This window comes from Trichosurus vulpecula, chromosome 9 (genome assembly GCF_011100635.1).
Source record: "Trichosurus vulpecula isolate mTriVul1 chromosome 9, mTriVul1.pri, whole genome shotgun sequence".
Taxonomy (NCBI): domain Eukaryota; kingdom Metazoa; phylum Chordata; class Mammalia; order Diprotodontia; family Phalangeridae; genus Trichosurus; species Trichosurus vulpecula.
The window spans coordinates 558,705-575,831 of NC_050581.1; positions in this window are offsets into that span (position 1 = coordinate 558,705).

The following is a 17,127-nucleotide window of genomic DNA, read 5'->3' on the forward strand; positions in this document are numbered from 1 at the left end:
GAAAGATGGTCATGGAAGCTTTATCAGAGTCTATTCCAATGTGACATCCTAGCCCCTATGTTCCTGCCAAAAAGTCTTTCTAACTATCCAGGGGTGGGGAACCTGCAGCCTCAAGGCCACATGTGGCCCTCTAGGTCCTCAAGTGCGGCCCTTTGATTTGTTCTGTAAAACCTGGAGTCAGTCAAGAGGCTGCACCCAAGGACTTAGAGGGCCACATGTGGTCTTGAGGCTGAAGGTTTCCCATACCTGAACCCCAATGCCTCCTGTTATAAAGGAAGATGGCTCTCCTAGTTCCTTTCCTGTGTGGAAACTGAGACCACCCGAGGAGGTTCCTCCTTAGCTTTATCTCCTGACTATGACCTTCTTTATCTATGTAGCAGGGACTTAGTTCTGCTCTCTTGTGGGGATGGCAGTGCTCAGTATCTATGGCTTCCAGAGCCAGGAAAGACTTATGAATTAATTGATTCATAGGATTTAGAAGTGGAAAACCCTTTAAAGCTTGTCTAATCCCCTTGTGTGGCAGGACACCGAGGCACATACAGAGAGGGAAAATAACTTAGCCAAGCAGGTTAGGAAGCCAGGGCATGGGGTATCTTGTGTCCAAACCAGGCTGGCTATTCCATAATGCCTAGATATGTATGAGAGATCAGGAAGCTATGTACAAAGGGCCCCAGGGGCCAATACCAGGAAAAAAGGGTCTGGCTACTCTGTGTTGTTGGTTGTTAGGTTATGTGGCTAAAATGGCAGGTGTCACACATCCGGGAGCACTGAAAGTCCAAATAATCCCTTCCTGATGTCTAATGATAACATAAACTTTAGGGGAGGTGTTTGGGGATAGGGAGCTCTGGGTAGCAGAGGGATTGCCTTTGATAAGATGTGGGAAGGGTAGATGAAGGATGTGCAAAAGCCAAGGCTGAAGCAATACTTGTGTCAACACTAAGTATAAAACAACAGGCTGAGTATGACCCAGCAATGTCAAAGGTTCTTGACAAAGAAGACATAACCCAGCTAGGCAAGGGAGATAGGAAGGACCTATTGGACTCAGTCTAGTGCCTAAGTCCAGGATCCAGGTGTCAGGATCTGGGCTTCGATCTAGGGATATTTGTGAGTGTTTACAAAGAAGGCACAGCTGTATTCCATCAGACTATGTTTCTCTAGAATGTCTTATTAGTTTCTACATCCCACTCAGCCTAGCACAAGAGCCTATGCATAACTAGTTATTCACTAAACACCGTTTTTTAATGATTCAATGGACTGGTGAGTATTGTTGTAGGAAGGAAGGGGCAGAGAGAGCTGGGCAGCCAGGGGCCCAACTCTGGGAAGACTTTACATCTATCTCGATTATATTTCATCTTTATTAGTAAAACCTTATGTCATAGTCAAAATTTTTCAAGTCTTAGGAGGTTACTAGGTGGGGCAGTGGACCCCTGCTGGGATCAGGAAGACCTATGGTCAAATATAGCTGCAGGCTTATACCAGCTGCATGACTCTGGGCAAGTCACTTTAATCCCTGTCTGCCTCAGTTTCCTCATCTGTAAAATTAAAATGATAATAGTACCTACTTCCTAGAGTTGTTGAGAGGATAAAATTAGATAATATTTGTAAAGCTCTTGCAACAACAATGTTGCTAGCAGCTGTGGTGAGGGTGTAAGACCAATAACACCAGCACACAGGAGGGCTGCTAGCACAAGTTCTTTGATCTGTTTTTCTAAAGGAAAGCAACTCAAATGGCTGTCTGGCCATATTCCCAGCCAACTTACTTGACCCTTGAGTTTTTCAGCGGGGTATGACTGCTTGTAGAGTTAAGAGAACTATGTTCCATGCCTGGGGGGATGCACCAGCACTGCCACACCAGCACTCCTCCTTCCCCAAGAACCCCCCACCCAGACTGGACTTAGATCTTCAGCAGGCTCTTCACACCTGCTCTGATCCGCCACTTAATTCCTCCTACCAGGTTGGCCTGGGGCCAGAAGCAACAGCAGCTGTAGTTCTGTAGCTGCCCCACCTCCTCTGCCCCTGGGGCGGTGGCTGAACCAGCAACTCCTTTTTAAACTCTGTCCCCAGCAGCTTTTCCCACTAACCTTCTCTGTTGTCTTTGGTGGTTGTGGGTTCAGAAGTCTGGTAACTGCTACAGCTCACTGATTCAAGGTGCTAGGGCCCGCTCTGCCCAGCTCCTGGTCTGGTTGGTCCCCTCTGCTCCCCTCTGCTCTGCTCTGCTCCCAGCTCCATGTGGGATAGACCTCACCCAGAGACCATCCAGACTGTCCTAGGCTGGAGCCCTGCTTCCCTCTGCTATTTTGTGGGTTCTGCAGTTCTAGAATTGGTTAAGAGCCATTTTTTATAGGTTTTTGGAGGGGCTCTGTGGGGAGCTCACACTAGTCCCTGCTTTCCAGCCGCCGTCTTGGCTCTGCCTGACTGTTAATGTATATTTTTAGAAATACTGTTATTCCCCTGAAGACTGCTTTAGCTGAATCTCAAAATTTTTGGTATTTTGTTTCATCATTGTAATTTTCTTTCACATAATTAATGATTATTTCTATGATTGTTCTTTGACCCACTTGTTATTTGTGAATACATTGCTAAGTCTCCATTTGGGTCTATATTTTTCCTTTGTGGCCTCTGAACAGATTACTATTTTTAGTGTGTTTTGGTCTGTAAAGGATATGCTTGCTGTTTCTACCCTTTTATATTGTTTGCAATGTCTTTGTGCCCTAATATATGGTCAAGTTTTTTTTAAAGTTCCACATGGTAGTGAGAAATACATATTTTTTGTTGTTCTGCTTAGAAGATGTAATAATCTTTCATTTCTATTCTCTCCAGAAATTAGTTCAATTTCTCTTTTGTTTACTTTTTCTGTTACACTTATCCAAAACTGAGAGAGGAACTTTGGAATCTTCTGTTACTATTGTATTACTGTCTGCATCGTATAATTCATTCTATTTTTCCTTTACCAATTTATATGCTAAGGCATTTGGAGCATATGAGTTGAATATTGATGTTTACTTGTTATTATGGTTCTTTTCAGCATAATGAAGTTTCTTTGCTTTTCTCTTTTTATGTTGTGAATGTTTGTTTTTGCTTTATCTGAGAAAATAATTACAACTCTTGCTTTTATGTTTTCACTTGATGCACAATACATTTGGCCCCAGTACCTCATTTTATTCTGCATATAATCTTTATTTTTAGGTGTGTTTCTGTTTTCTTATCAAATCTGTGCCTCTTTTTCCATTTTATTGGACTATTTAATCCATTTATATTTAAAGTTTTGAGAGTCAAGTTTATATTTTCCTCCATTTGTCTCTAATTTTTTTTTCAAATTAGGATTTTTCTGCTTCTTCCTTTTTTCTCTCATTGACTATTTTAGCTTAATCTATTCCAAAACAATCTATTCTCAATGGCTTTCTTCTTGTTACCTTGAAGGTCCTTTCCCTCTAACCCACACTATTTATTATCCTTTTCCCTACTTTTGGAGTTTTGCTTAACTTATTAGTTTCTTTTTCTTTCTTTATCCACTTGTTTTATTCTTTCCTTCTTTCTTCTGTTCAATTAAGTAATCAAGGAAATTTTCCCTTCTCTTCTCCTTCAACTTATCTTCTTCATTAGTTTTTAAAATTTCATTTTCTGTGCCTTTTTCCAAAAAAGGATTTCTTTCCCTCTTTATCTTCATTACTTATCTTCCCTTTCTGTCTATTACAGACTTTTATTCTTCTATTTATGGTATTTAGATTTATTTAGTACCTGCTTTCCTCATTGAGTTAAAATTTCTAAGGCATCTGTTTTGGCTTCCCTCTTCTAGAGAATTTATGTGGTACTGCTTCGTAGATTATACTCACTGTTCCCTTTTTTCTGTTCTTTCTCCCTTTTAAAAATAGCATTGCTTATAGGTGATAAAGAGGATATTTCCCCATGGAAGGAACTTTCTTATGTCCTTGAATGCACAATTTAGTATTAACCTTTACCTTCCCCATAGTCATTCTCTCCCAACTGTCATGAAATCTCTCCTTGAGTCCATAATTTCTCAATCTGATGGATTTCGGTGGCTCCAAAGACCTCTATTTCCCTTTCTCCTGTGGCAGAATAAGTGGTCTCTTTAAGCACCAAATCCCTGTGGATTCTACCTATTGTGAGGCCCCCACTCTTTTTATTGAATATATCCATTCCTTAATAGAAAAATTCATCAGTGATATGGCTTTAAACCACTAAAACAAGATTTCCCCCTTTTTTTCTTATGTCCTTCTCTTTCATTTTCCAGTAACCTCCCTTCCTCCTGAGAGAATACAGGAGTTGTTTCCCCTTAATTTTTAACTTTTTGCTTGATTAGACTATATCATCTATTTCCCTATGCCTTCTTTTTCTACTCTTCCCTTTTATGGACCTTCCCATTCTTTTATGGACTCTCTCATAAAAATCTTGATTTACCATAGAGAGAGTGTCACAAGGTTTTAGTCCATAATGTTTCAAGCCTATTTATCTACCATCTGCAGTATTTGCCTTTTAGTTTCACCCTTGTCTCCTTGTATACTTTGGAAAGAAATCTCTTTAGGGTCTTGCTGTTGTTATTGTCCTTGGTTGCTGTATTTATTCCCTTTTCTTGTATTTTTTTTTGGTCTGGGGTGTTTGAAAAGGAAATATATTGTTCAAATCTAGTTCTGTTTCTAGTAGTGCTTTGAATGCCTCTTTTGATTAGCTATCCATCCTTTGATTCGTTATGGTTAGGTTGAGATTTACAGGGTATGTCATCAGTTATTTCTTGAGCTTCTTTGCTATTCATAACTCATTCTTCTGTTCCTTCCTGTGGCTTCTAGTGAGTACAAAACAGTCTCACCTTACTTGAGTTTCTTTTCCTTTATATTTCAAGGTTTTTCTCCTAGTTTTATACAAAATTTGTTGTTTGTTATTGGAACTCTGAAATTTATTATGTGTCTTGGAGTTTAAAGCACTAGCGTTTTTCTTTTGTAGGAGATCTTTGAATCCTTTCAAATGGTCCTTATCTGGCCAAGAAATGTCTGTTTCTAGGAAGCTCTAACTTTGTCCGTCTGGACCTCTTCAGCCTGGTGCTTTATACTGTCCCCAGAGGGAATTGGAATATTGTCTGGGACCCCAGGCACCTGCTCTGCCCAACCCACTTCAAGCATGGCTCCTTTGGGTCCTGCAGCATGGAGAGGGCCGCTCTCAAGTAGATAGGAACTTGCCAAAATCCCTGGGAGACAGTCTGAAGTGCTCCCGGATGTGCAGTGTTTATTTTCCTTGCTGCATAGCCTAGACAAACAGGGGTGACAAGACATGAATAGACCCTTGTTTATTTCTTGTGTATATTCTTGTTCCTTGAGTAGATTCCATGGTGTTCGGCTGTCTCTCACCATATCACTGGCCATAGAAGGAAAGGGATGAAGCCGCAGGAAAAGCTTTGCTTGCTGACTCAGCTCCCTTCATTCTACCTACAGTAGCCTCCAAACATGGTAATAGTTATGCCCCTCTATGTTGCCTTAATCTTTCTCAAGACCTAAGTCATTTTGCATTATTCAGGGCTCAGATCATGGCTATTTTTCTCTTACTGAGATATGTCTGACAAGGCAGAGTTGCCCATGAGCTAACAGGGACCAGGCTTTTGGCTTCATGACTTAGTCCTATGGAGGACCTAAAATGAGTGCCCCTGCTTTGCAAAGAGCAGAGAAATCCAGAAGTCCCATAGACTTATGACTCACATTCACATCCTGACTCTGACACTTACAACCTAAGTAAAATTGGGCTACTCCTTTCATCTCTCTGGGCCTCCAAGTTTACCTCAACTACAAAATGAGGAGTCTTGACTAAGCGGCCTTGAAGGTCTCACCTTTCTAATTCTGTGATCCCATGATCCTGAACTTTGTCAAACTGCCAAGTACATTCAAGGGTATCTTTATGTATGTAATAGGCCCTGGGATCAATTTAGCACAGGCACTGAGGATGGCAGAACCTGTCTAATCATTTACTAAATTAAATATTTATTCTTACTGTACAGTGCTGGGGAACTTGCGAAGCTTAGATAACAAGAGGTCACTGACCTCATAGTGTTCACTCACGGTTTAGTAGGAAGGTAAGGCACCAATACAGATAATCAATTGGTTGCCCAATAATATTATATGATAAATACATTACAGTGCTATCCACATCAGAATATTTTCTAGCCGTCGTGTGTTGGATAAGGATTTCTAAGCGTTACTCTTACTAGGAGTTTGAGATTAGACTCTAAGAATTTTCTGAATGGTCAGATAGTCCTTCTATCACTGAGAGTAGACCCACATATCCTGACTGTGGCCGGAGAGGAAATGTCGTGAAGGGGGAAGAGGGACGGATTGAACTCCAAGGACTTGGCTGTGAAACCTTAACTCTGCTACTTACTAGCAGCGTGATCTTGAATATGTCACTTAACATACAGTTATCCCTTCCACAGTGCAACTTACCCCATCATGGTTTCAGCATATCACAGGTTGGCATAAGAAATTAAGTGGGAATTTTGGGGGGGAGTTTTGTGGAAGCCACAGACAATATGCAAAGGCCAGCCAGACAACACAGGAAAAAAACTGGAAACTGAGAAATGCATAATGTATAATATACATTATATATATGGTATTGCATACCAAACCAAATTTTACAATAAGGTACTGTAAATGCCTATGAAAGAAAAATAAAAAATTCAGATTTCTTCTCTGGTAAGAGCTAAAAATTTTTATGCGGATTTTCTAGATTGAGGGAGTACTATGCCCCTAGCCCCCACGATGTAGAAGGGATAACTGTATATTGTCTACACTCTCTTCCCTTCTCTACCTCCACCCTTGGCGAATCACTTCAACTCTTCATTACTCTCTACACTCCAGTCCCCTGCCTCCTTATCCTATTACTGATCATGGCTTGCCAAGCCCCAGCCTTGAATTAGTCCCCTCATCTCCTAATCAGTACTACTGAACAGGGCTGAAGTCAATCAGGAAACTGTGTTGACTGGATCCACTTCAAATTTTTGTTATTTGTTCAAACCTCAACTCCTAGGCAGCTAGGTGGCACAGTGGGTAGAGTGCCAGGCCTGGAGTCAGAAAGACTCTTCTTCCTGAGTTCAAATCTGGCCTTAGACACTTACTAGCTGTGTGACTCTGGGCAAGTCACTGAACTCTGTTTGCCTCAGTTTCCCCCTCTTTAAAATGAGCTGGAGAAGGAAATGGCAAACCACTCCACTGTATTTGCTGAGAAAATCTCATATGGAGTCACAAAGAATCAGACGTGACTGAAATGACTGAACAACAAATCTCAATTTCACTGCAACCAGGCAGTCCTTTTATACCTTTGTAATCAATTCACTTCCTCACTCATTGCTGCAGCTTTTCCAAACCTTTCCAATCCTCCATCAAAGCTCCTATGGCTCCCTCTTCCCTCACCCTCTCAGCTGAGACCCTTGCCTTGTATTTCACTGAAAAAATTGAGGTCATTTGCTGAAAGCTCCTTTTCTCTCCTCCTCCTCCTCTTCCTCCTCCTTCTCCCCCTTCTCCTCCTCCTCTTCTCATGTTGCTCAGATGTCTTCTTCCAACATTCCTTCCTTCACCCTTGTCTCATATGATATTTTACCAGTATTGTCACATGACTTCCAGACATAGAACACAAGAGCCTTTGAAGGATCGAAAATTCATATCACACAGAGGGCAATCGATGAAAACGCAAGTGGTAAGTATGAGCAGGCTACAATATATAATACACAAGGTGCTTGGAAGAATTAGTAATGAGTGTCATCAGGGAAATGAATGATTAATGAAGAATGTGGGCTGACCATGTAGTGAGGGATGGTAAGCAGACAGCACAAGTACTCCAAGTTCTCTTCTTAGTACCAGGAGACTGGTAAAGACCTAAGCAAAAAGTGGGTGAAATTTTGAGGTAAATTTATGGGAAGATGCAGACAAGAGTTGCACAGAATACATAGTTCTGGATGGTTTGCCAACTACATGATTGGATGATGATATGGAGAACATCCATATTAATAAGCTAACAGATCAATTTGAGTTTTGAACATGAGGTCTGTATGACTTCCAAAATCCCTTTGTTCTCAATTCTAAAATTCTATCGTCTCCTCCCTGGATGTCCCTCTGGCACCTCAAACTGAGAATGGTCAAAACCCACACCACAATCTTTCTCCTTAAATTTGTATTTGTTCACTTGATCTCTTGGGTCTTCAATTTCCTGATCTATAAAAGAAGGAGCTGTAGCAGATGATCTCTAAAATCCCTCCCAACAAAAATTGGGACATTAATACACTAGTGGTGGAGTTGTGAACTGATCCAATCATTCCAGAGCACAATTTGAAACCATACCCAAAGGGCAATCAAACTGTGCATGCCCTTTGACCCAACAATACCACTACTAGGTCTGTATCCCAAAGAGATCATTAAAAAAGAGAAAAGGACCCACATGTACAAAAACATCTATAGCAGCTCTTTTTGTGATGGCCACGAATTGGAAATTGAGAGAATGTCCAGCAATTGGGGAATGGCTGAACAAATTGTGGTATATGAATGTAATAGAATACTATTGTGCTATAAGAAATGAGGAGCAGCCAGACTTCAGAAAAACCTAGAAAGACTTATATGAACTGATGCTGAGTGAAATGAGCAGAACAAGGAGAACATTATACACAGTAACAGTAACATTGTGTGATGATCAACTATGATTTACTTCTCAGCAATGATCCAAGACAATTCCAAAAAAACTCATGATGGAAAATGTTAACCACATCCAGTGAAAAAATTATAGAGTCTGCATGCAGATCGAAGCATGCTATTTTCACTTTGTTTTTGTTTTTCCTTTCTTGTAGTTTTTCCCTTTTCTGTTTCTTCTTTCACAACATGACTAATATGGAAATATGCTTGATGTGATTGCACATGTATAAGCTAAATAAAAAAAATAAAATCCCTCCCAACACTAACATCCAATTACTTTCTTCCTGACTTCTGTTTATGACACCAATATCAATCAACAAACAAACATTGGTTAAATGTCTATTAAGTGTTAGGTACCATTCCAGATGCTAGAGGCACAAAGGCAAAACATTCTGCTTATTCAAGTTCTGACATTCTAGAATCCAATACTCTCTCATTGTTGTTCAGTTATTTTCCATCATGTCCAGCTCTATGACCTAATTTTGGGGGTTTTCTTGGCAAAGATGCTGGAGTGGTTCGCCATTTCCTTCTCCAGCTCAATATACAGATGAAGAACTGAGGCAAACAGGGTTAAGTGACTTGTCCAGGGTTACACAGCTAGTAAGTGCCTGAGGCCAGATTTGAACTCAAGTCCTCCCGACTCCAGGACCAGCACTCTATCCACTGAGCCACCTTTCATTATGAAGCCCCTTTGTTAAAACTGCTCTACTGAGGTTTGTACTCTTGAAGGTATGGTCTTTACTGAGTGCACTCAGTCTATATCATTGCTCCAGCCACTCTTATCTTCTGGTCTTTTAGTGTCTTGTCCAGTGAATGCCTCCTTCTGTTTCCCCAAGCACTCATCCGTTTCTTCCAGGGGAGCTTGAGAAGTCCTCTAAGCTCTCCCATGATAAACCCTTTCAGCCAAGTCAGTGTGCTGGTAATAGAATGGACTTCTTTCCTCTGAGGCTGCCCATTCCTGCCTAACTGCGTCACTTTTGTTTCTGATATGCTGGTCACTTTGAGCTCAAAAATCCTAGGGCCCTTTCTTCCTACCTTTTCTTTTTCGTCTGGTCTGAGGCTAGAGAAGAGTTATTGTCACCAAAGCCATACTCGAGGTGACTGAGATCTTATTCCATCCCTGGGGTCTTTCTCTTTCAAGATCCTTACAGGTGAGCAGCATCATCACATAGCAAGAACCTCTGTCTGGAAATCAGAGGATGAGTTCACAGCCAAGGTCTGGTTCTTAATACCTATGTGATTTGGGCCATTCTGTAACTTCCTAGAGACTCATTTACTCATCTGTAAAGCGACGATTTAACAGCGTTGCTCTAAGCATTTTGTAAAGTGCTATACGCATGATCTGTGAGTATCAGAGCTGGAAGGGATCTTAGAATATTGATTCTAATGTAGCAAATGTAGCAAAGTGTAGAAAATGGCTCACAGTTCACTCTTCCCATCTCAATGGCACTGGCAGACTGGGTCACAGAATTCAGCTATTTCTTCCCCATAAGAACCCTGGGCAGATGGGCTTGTCTTTCAAATGCTATTGCCTCAACACCTCATTCTGGTGTGTGTTTTCCTCTCAACATTTGGGGCCAAGAGTTATATGTGAATTCAATCTGTACCTTGTCATCTGAATTACAAATGCTATACAGTTTCCCTGTATTATTTGATTTACAATGACTTCAGCTGGGTGGGGTGAGAAGGAAGTCTCCGTGAGAGACCTTCAACCTCGGTCCATCCATCAGTCAATAAACATTTATTAAGTGCCTATTACATGCCAGGCACTGCTGTGAGTACCGGTGATACCAAGAAAGAGACAAGACAGTCCTTGTTTTCTAGGAATTCCCAAGCCAATTGGGGAGGCAGCATGCAAAAAAGCATTATTAGTTAAAGTGTGTCTATACAGTGGAGATGAGAGGTAGAGTTGGGGGGGGGGGGGTGCTGGAGTAGCGCCCTCCTTCAAGAACTAAAATTGTTGATCTAGAAGTTATAACAAGGAAAAAACTTGTTTAAAGTCACAGTATTCTTTGAGGTAATGTGCTATAACTCGTTCTGTATATACTCAAAAATGTACTTGAAATAACTTGTTATATTCTGTTCTACAACATTCTCTGCAGGAGATTAACTTGAAATGATCATCCAGAGCAGGGGCTGGCAAACTACAACCCCAGGGCCAAACATGTACTTCCTGCAGCCTGGGTCAGAAAGGGGCAGTAACAGGAGGGAGGAAGTATTCTGTTTGGAGCTTCTTATTTGAATTATTCTACCTACAGAGGAGTTAAATTCAGTTGTTTCCACCTACTAAAGGAGTATAATTGCTATTAATACACTATAAATTTTGACACCCTAGGACAAAGTCCCAGTCAGCTTACCTTAGTTATGGGGCTAACTAAGTCTAACCACAAGCCTAGGTTTCAAAGAGTACAGCTTATTCCAACCTTTTTCCTTCCCTGAACAGAAATAGGGTGACCCAATGAAGCCCTTTAGTTGGCCCTATCCTTCAGCCATCCCTATAGTACACAGAGCAATAAGTGTGAGGGTTGGTAATCTCAACTCAGGCTGAAAGCATCATCCATTTAAACTCCCAAGGGCAGGGATAAAAGGTGGCAGTGGCCAGGGGGATTATAAATTGCTAAGTTTGGCTCCTACCTGAGTCAAAGGAGTAAGGGAAGCCAGATTCAATGAAAGCTGTCCTTGACTGAAATGATGATGCCCATGAAAGCCTTACAAATAGAAATGGTGACCTAGGGAGTAAACGCAGTAAAGGTGGTAAACACAGCTTCCTAGAAAAATGAATCCTTAGGAAAGGCAGGAAGAGGTTGGTCCATGTCATGACTGACAAGGTCAGAGTTGGAAGAGCAGGTTCAACTGTGAAAGAATTCACTTAGACCTTCTCTGTAGCCATTGAGAACTTTATTGACACAAAAGCACATGGACCTGAGATTTAGCAAGGAGCTAAACAAAGGCCTTGATATGGGAAAAGAACCAGACTTATATAGACAGAAAGCTATACAGCCTGTAGGATGATGATGTAATTTTTAGGGTTTCTTATGGGAGTTTTAGGGACAGGCTAAGTACAAACAAGGTGAGGAAGGTGGTTGCTTACAAGAAGAGGAAAAATTGTGATGACACAGGATAAGGAAGATGAATGACAGGATAGGGAACACAGGATGAGGGGAACAAAAGCAATTCTTTTGGTACAAGTTGTATGGTTGTTCAAGATAAGGGGGAAAGGGCATTAAGACATCCTCAAGTCACAGGATAAGCTACAGAATGGGCCTCAAACCCCTTCAGAGAGCCTGGGAAAGAGATCCTTACTAACCCTTATGGGACCATTTGTATCCACATCAATGATCTCAAACAAGTGTAAAGTTTATAAAAATTTGTTTGTGACCCCTACTCCTGTCCCTTAATGTCTACCCCTACCTGGAATTCAACTCACACAGCCATGTGGGAAAGGTCAAGGGGCCAGGGAAAAGGCAGTCTGAGATACTAACTGCAGGTGGTGTTGTCTAAGGAGTTTAAGGAGGGGAGGGCAGTGGCAGGGCAGGGATTGAAAGAAAGACCAGATTGTTGAAACCATGAAAAATAGGTAGGGAAGTAAGAGACACATGGGAGACCTGGGGAATCCCCAAGGGATTCAGAACAATGAATGAAGCAGAGGGGAGAGGAAGCCTCACTATCTGCCCGGTTCTCGCCAAATGCTTCTTCCTTACTACTGATCCTGCAGATTGAATTGGGCAGGAAGAAAGTCCTTCTTTGTTAATGCCTTTTAGAGTGATGGATAGTCTTACAAAACCTCTATTCTATTTACAACTCTACAAAAGTCATTCCTTTGTCCAAGAAGCTGACAAAATTATAACACTAATAACAACCCCTTACTTCTGTGGTTTTTACATTCATCCAAGCAACTCTTCTTGAAGTATTGAAAAAATATTTTTCTAGAAAGAAATAGCTAAGAAATTCAAATTAAATATATTTTAACACAGTGACTTGTACACATAATGAAAATTTTAATTTTTCTTCCTTCTCTCTCTGGATTCCCTGTAGATAGCAGAGCTAGGGAGGGCTTAGCATCCCCTTTGTACTTGAAAGTCAGAAAGCACCCCTTTGAATAATTCCATCTAGCTAAACCTAGAGGGACTTTCAGTGGCTTGAAAAGCAATTGGGGTATTTTGTCAGGCCCCTAGACTCATAAAGAATGCTGAATGAAACACAGAATGTACTTCCTGGATTCCTGGGAAAAAGAGGTCCTCATACTATAGGCTTGCCACTGTGGTGTCAAAAATGAGGATGACTAGAAAAAGAGAAGGAGGTGATGTGTTCTTGAATCCTTAGTGATAGCTAGAGAGGCTAGAGAGAACCATCATGGCAGGAGTGGAACTTCAGAGTGGAGACACTCTGGTCTGGTGCTGCGTTTGAGCTGTAATGGGACCAAAAAAAGAAAATTCTGAAACATCTCCTTCTGTCATGGCGTCTAACCCAGCTTTTCTTCTAGGAAGACGGCATTGTTTAGGTTACGTGCTTTGCCCTTTGGATAGAAAAGCGGTGAGAAGAGCAAGAGTATCAATGTTTGGTGCCACCTTCTGGTAGTTGTGGGAAATTGCAACGTGTGTCAGGCACTCAGAAACCGCGAGAGATGCCACCTCCTGGAAGACTGCCATCTTTCCTTCCTAGTAATGGTCTTCTCCCAACATGCCTAGGGTAGTCCTTGGATGAGAGCCTCACTCTCTGTCCGGCCCTCACCAAATGGCTTTGTCCTTACTCCTGATCCTGCAGATTGAGTTGGGCAGGAACACCGTGGTCCACCACCAGACCTGTAATAGCATCCTTTTCAGCCTGGGATGTACCGATGAGGCTTGTGGTCCACTGACATCGTCTTCAAGAATCCAGGCCCACTTCCATGCTGTAAGGAGAGATCAGAGGCTACAAGCGGAGATTTCAGATGGTACATCAAAGGGATGTTTTACTTAAGGATAGTTACAACTCAAATTTACATGGTACTTGAAGATTTATGAACCGTTCTTCCAACAATCCCACAATACCAGGGAGATAGTTCAAAAATTATTATCCCCATTTTACAGATGGGTAAACAGAGTTCCCGACATGAAGTGACTTACCCAAAGCCATACTGCTAATTAGTGTCAAATCTGGGCTCCAACCTCACGTTTACTGATTTCAAGTCCAGGGTTCTTTGTACTTTTTTGTACTATTTTACATGCCAAAGAACACAGTACACTCTATGACAAATGAGTTATAGCGGAGGTTTCTTATTTGGCCTACTGCCCCCTTTTCAAAAAAAATTACTCAGCTCTCTACCCCAGAAATCTACTTTCTTTAACTCTTTAACAGTTTTTCGAAATTTATATCATTTAAAATAATATAATTTTTTTTAAATGGCACATCTGAAATTTAATAATTTATTGTAAATTTGTGGGGGAGTTTCCTGCATTGAAATTTAAATGATGCAATATTGCATCATGTAGCCGTATAGTATCATTTTGTAAACAAGTCATTACACCCACATATTCCTGCTGATGTAAGCTGAACCTCTCAACAATGTGCAACACACTCTCCTGCCAACACTTGCTTGTTAAGACCTGTTGGAGGACTTGACCACCGATGGGTTATAACTTGCCTTTTGTGTGTTGATTTTGAAAATAATGTAATCACTACGACTTTAACTCTCTTACACAATAGATGGAACAGGTGCGAGCAGTTTTTCAAAGTTTTCTTATCTTTTCTTTCCTTATGCTTCCATTGCCCCCTTATCTTTATTCAATACCCTCCAATTGCACCCGAGGCTACTACCACCCCCCACCCCCCCCCCATCATTCCAGCACCCCCAAGGGGGCAGTATCACCCACTTGGGGAACCTATGAGTTACAGGAATATTCACCAGTGCCACTTACAAAGAAATCTCATGCTAAGGTCATCACTGCAGCAATTCACTACTCCAAGAGTAACCCAAGTAAGAGTATTACGTGAGTTTACATCTTGTTCTTACTCAAGTGATTCTATGATTTTGTGTTAGGCAAGAACCCTATGTCCCTCTGCTTCCTCCCACTACCCATGACTCCTTCTCCACATGTCCACTGTAGACCAGCAGGGAGGTGGGGGGCGGGCTGCCTCTCTTTCTGGTTACACTTGATGCTAGTGCTAGAAGGTTCTCTACAGATTACCTAGAACAACCTGTAAGTTTTTCAAAAGTCTAGAGTTGGAGCAAAATATTGATCAACTGATCCAGCTGCCCTCTTGGGGCTGTTTCCAAATGGGCCAGTCTTGCCCTCGTTTAGTGAGCCTCTTTTTTGCCAATCTGGAAGGAGCGGCTCTGCAAGCTGATCCTCCAGGAGGCTTTCCCTGAGTTTCACAATTAAGATATGGTTGATCTAGGTCAGCTATGTTTTGACCAAACATACCTGGGGCCACATAAGATTAATTTTTTTGCCTTCAAGTATTCTCTGTGTTCATTGACTTTGTCTCTACCTCCCCGATCAATCATTTTTACTTCAGGTAACTATGGGGGTGAGGAAGGAAAGGTCATTACTGAAGTAGAGAGGTTAGAGGACTTAGAGGAGCTTCCAAGGAAGAGGTAACTTTCTAACTACGACACAAGACAGGCAAGAAATCAACAGATGGGAAAAGATGACATTCCAGACATAGCAAACAGTCCAGGCAAAGGCACAGAGACCGGAAAGCACAGGGCACATCCAAACAACAGTGTGTAACGCGGTTTGCCTAGAGCATAAAGTGCAAGACAAGGCTGGAAAGGCGAGGTAGCACAGATCCTGGAAGGCCCTAAATGCCAGGCGAAAAAAATTTACTCTTTGGGCAAAAGAAGTGATATGATGAGTCAGAAGGCGATAGCAAGTGAATCTGGAGGACCAATTGTGAGGCTGGTGTAATAGGATAAGTGGGTGGTGATTGCAACTATACCAGCCAGAGGGAATAGAGAGGATCAGATGAATTCAAGAGATGTTATGGAGGCACAATCACGAGAACCGGGTGATGGTTCAAATATCAGAAGTGAGGAAGAGGGAAGATCCGAATAACACAACGAATGTGGGAGACCCATGAAATGGTGGTGCTTCAATCAGAACCAGTGAAGCAGGCCTTTAAATAGGCCACAGGCACAAGAAATCAAGCCTTTAATCTGTGAGGAAGTCACAAGGAAATAAACCATTTCCCTGTACTCCTTTGTTTAATGAGTTATTTGTATTTTAATTAGTAATCAACTTGTGACTGCTCACTGTCAGTCATATCATCTGCATAATCACTGATCCTTGCCTTCGGTAAAGATTAGAGAGATAATGTGCCAGATTTGGAGTCCAAAGATAATCACTTACTATCAGGGTGACCTTGGGCGTGTCACTTACCTCTCAGAGGCTCCTCTGTAGAATGAAGAGACTGGATCTCTAAGGTTCCTTCTGGCTCTAATCCTATATGAACTCTATGTTCTAATGCTTCGATCCCGGGGAAGGGAGGGAAGGGAATTTGGGGCTATTCCCCGACTAGCTATAAACTGCAGCTATTTATTGCCACCTAGTGGCAGAGAATATATGTTACACGGACAATTCTTGGGATAGAAAAGGAGTTTTTGTTGTTCTGTCGTTTCAGTCCTGTCTGACTCTTCATGACCCCATTTGGGATGTTCTTGCCATTTCCTTCTCCAGCTCATTTTGCATATGAGGAAACTGAGGCAAATAGGGTTCAGTGTCTTGCATAGGGTCACTCAGCTAGTAAGTTTCTGAAGTGAGATTTGAACTCAGGTCCTCCTGACTCCAGGCCTGGTGCTCTATCCACTGGGGAAACATTCTCTCCCCTCCCAATTCCAGCAGTGGTTAGGGACTTGCCTCAGGTCAAACTGGTAATATGTAGCAGAGGTGATATTTGAACTCAGGTCGTCTGACTCTGAATCTCATGCTCTTTCCCTCAGTTAGATGAATGGTTCTCAAAGTGTGGTTTGTACCCTTTCAGGAAGTCCAATAAGCTCAAAACTATTTTTACAAAAATGCTAAAATGTTTTCATTTCCAACACAGTAAATACCAAGAGACATAACCCACACTGAAAAAAGCCCTTTGGGAAGGGTCCTGAGGCTAAGAAGTTTGAGAAAGGCTGGGAAAGATGATCTCTAAGGTCCCTTAGACATCTGATGCTCTATGAACTCTAGAGCCTTGAAGAAACCAGGACACAAGGAATAAATGTCCATTATGAAGATGCAGTGACCTCATAAGGTAGCAGACACTGATTTCTCTTCTCTAAGACCCTGATCCTCCCCAGCAAACAAAATACCTCATTTCCCAAAAACCTCCCCAAGGGTCCTAGGGTTTTCTAGAACTGATTCTAGGCCGTTCTATGCTATTGTCTCTTCTCTGGACCATGCTGCTCTTCTCAATTCTCAGTCTCCCCTCTCCCTGGGGTGTTGAGCCTGCACCACCAAAAGCGAGTCCTGAAAGAAAACCG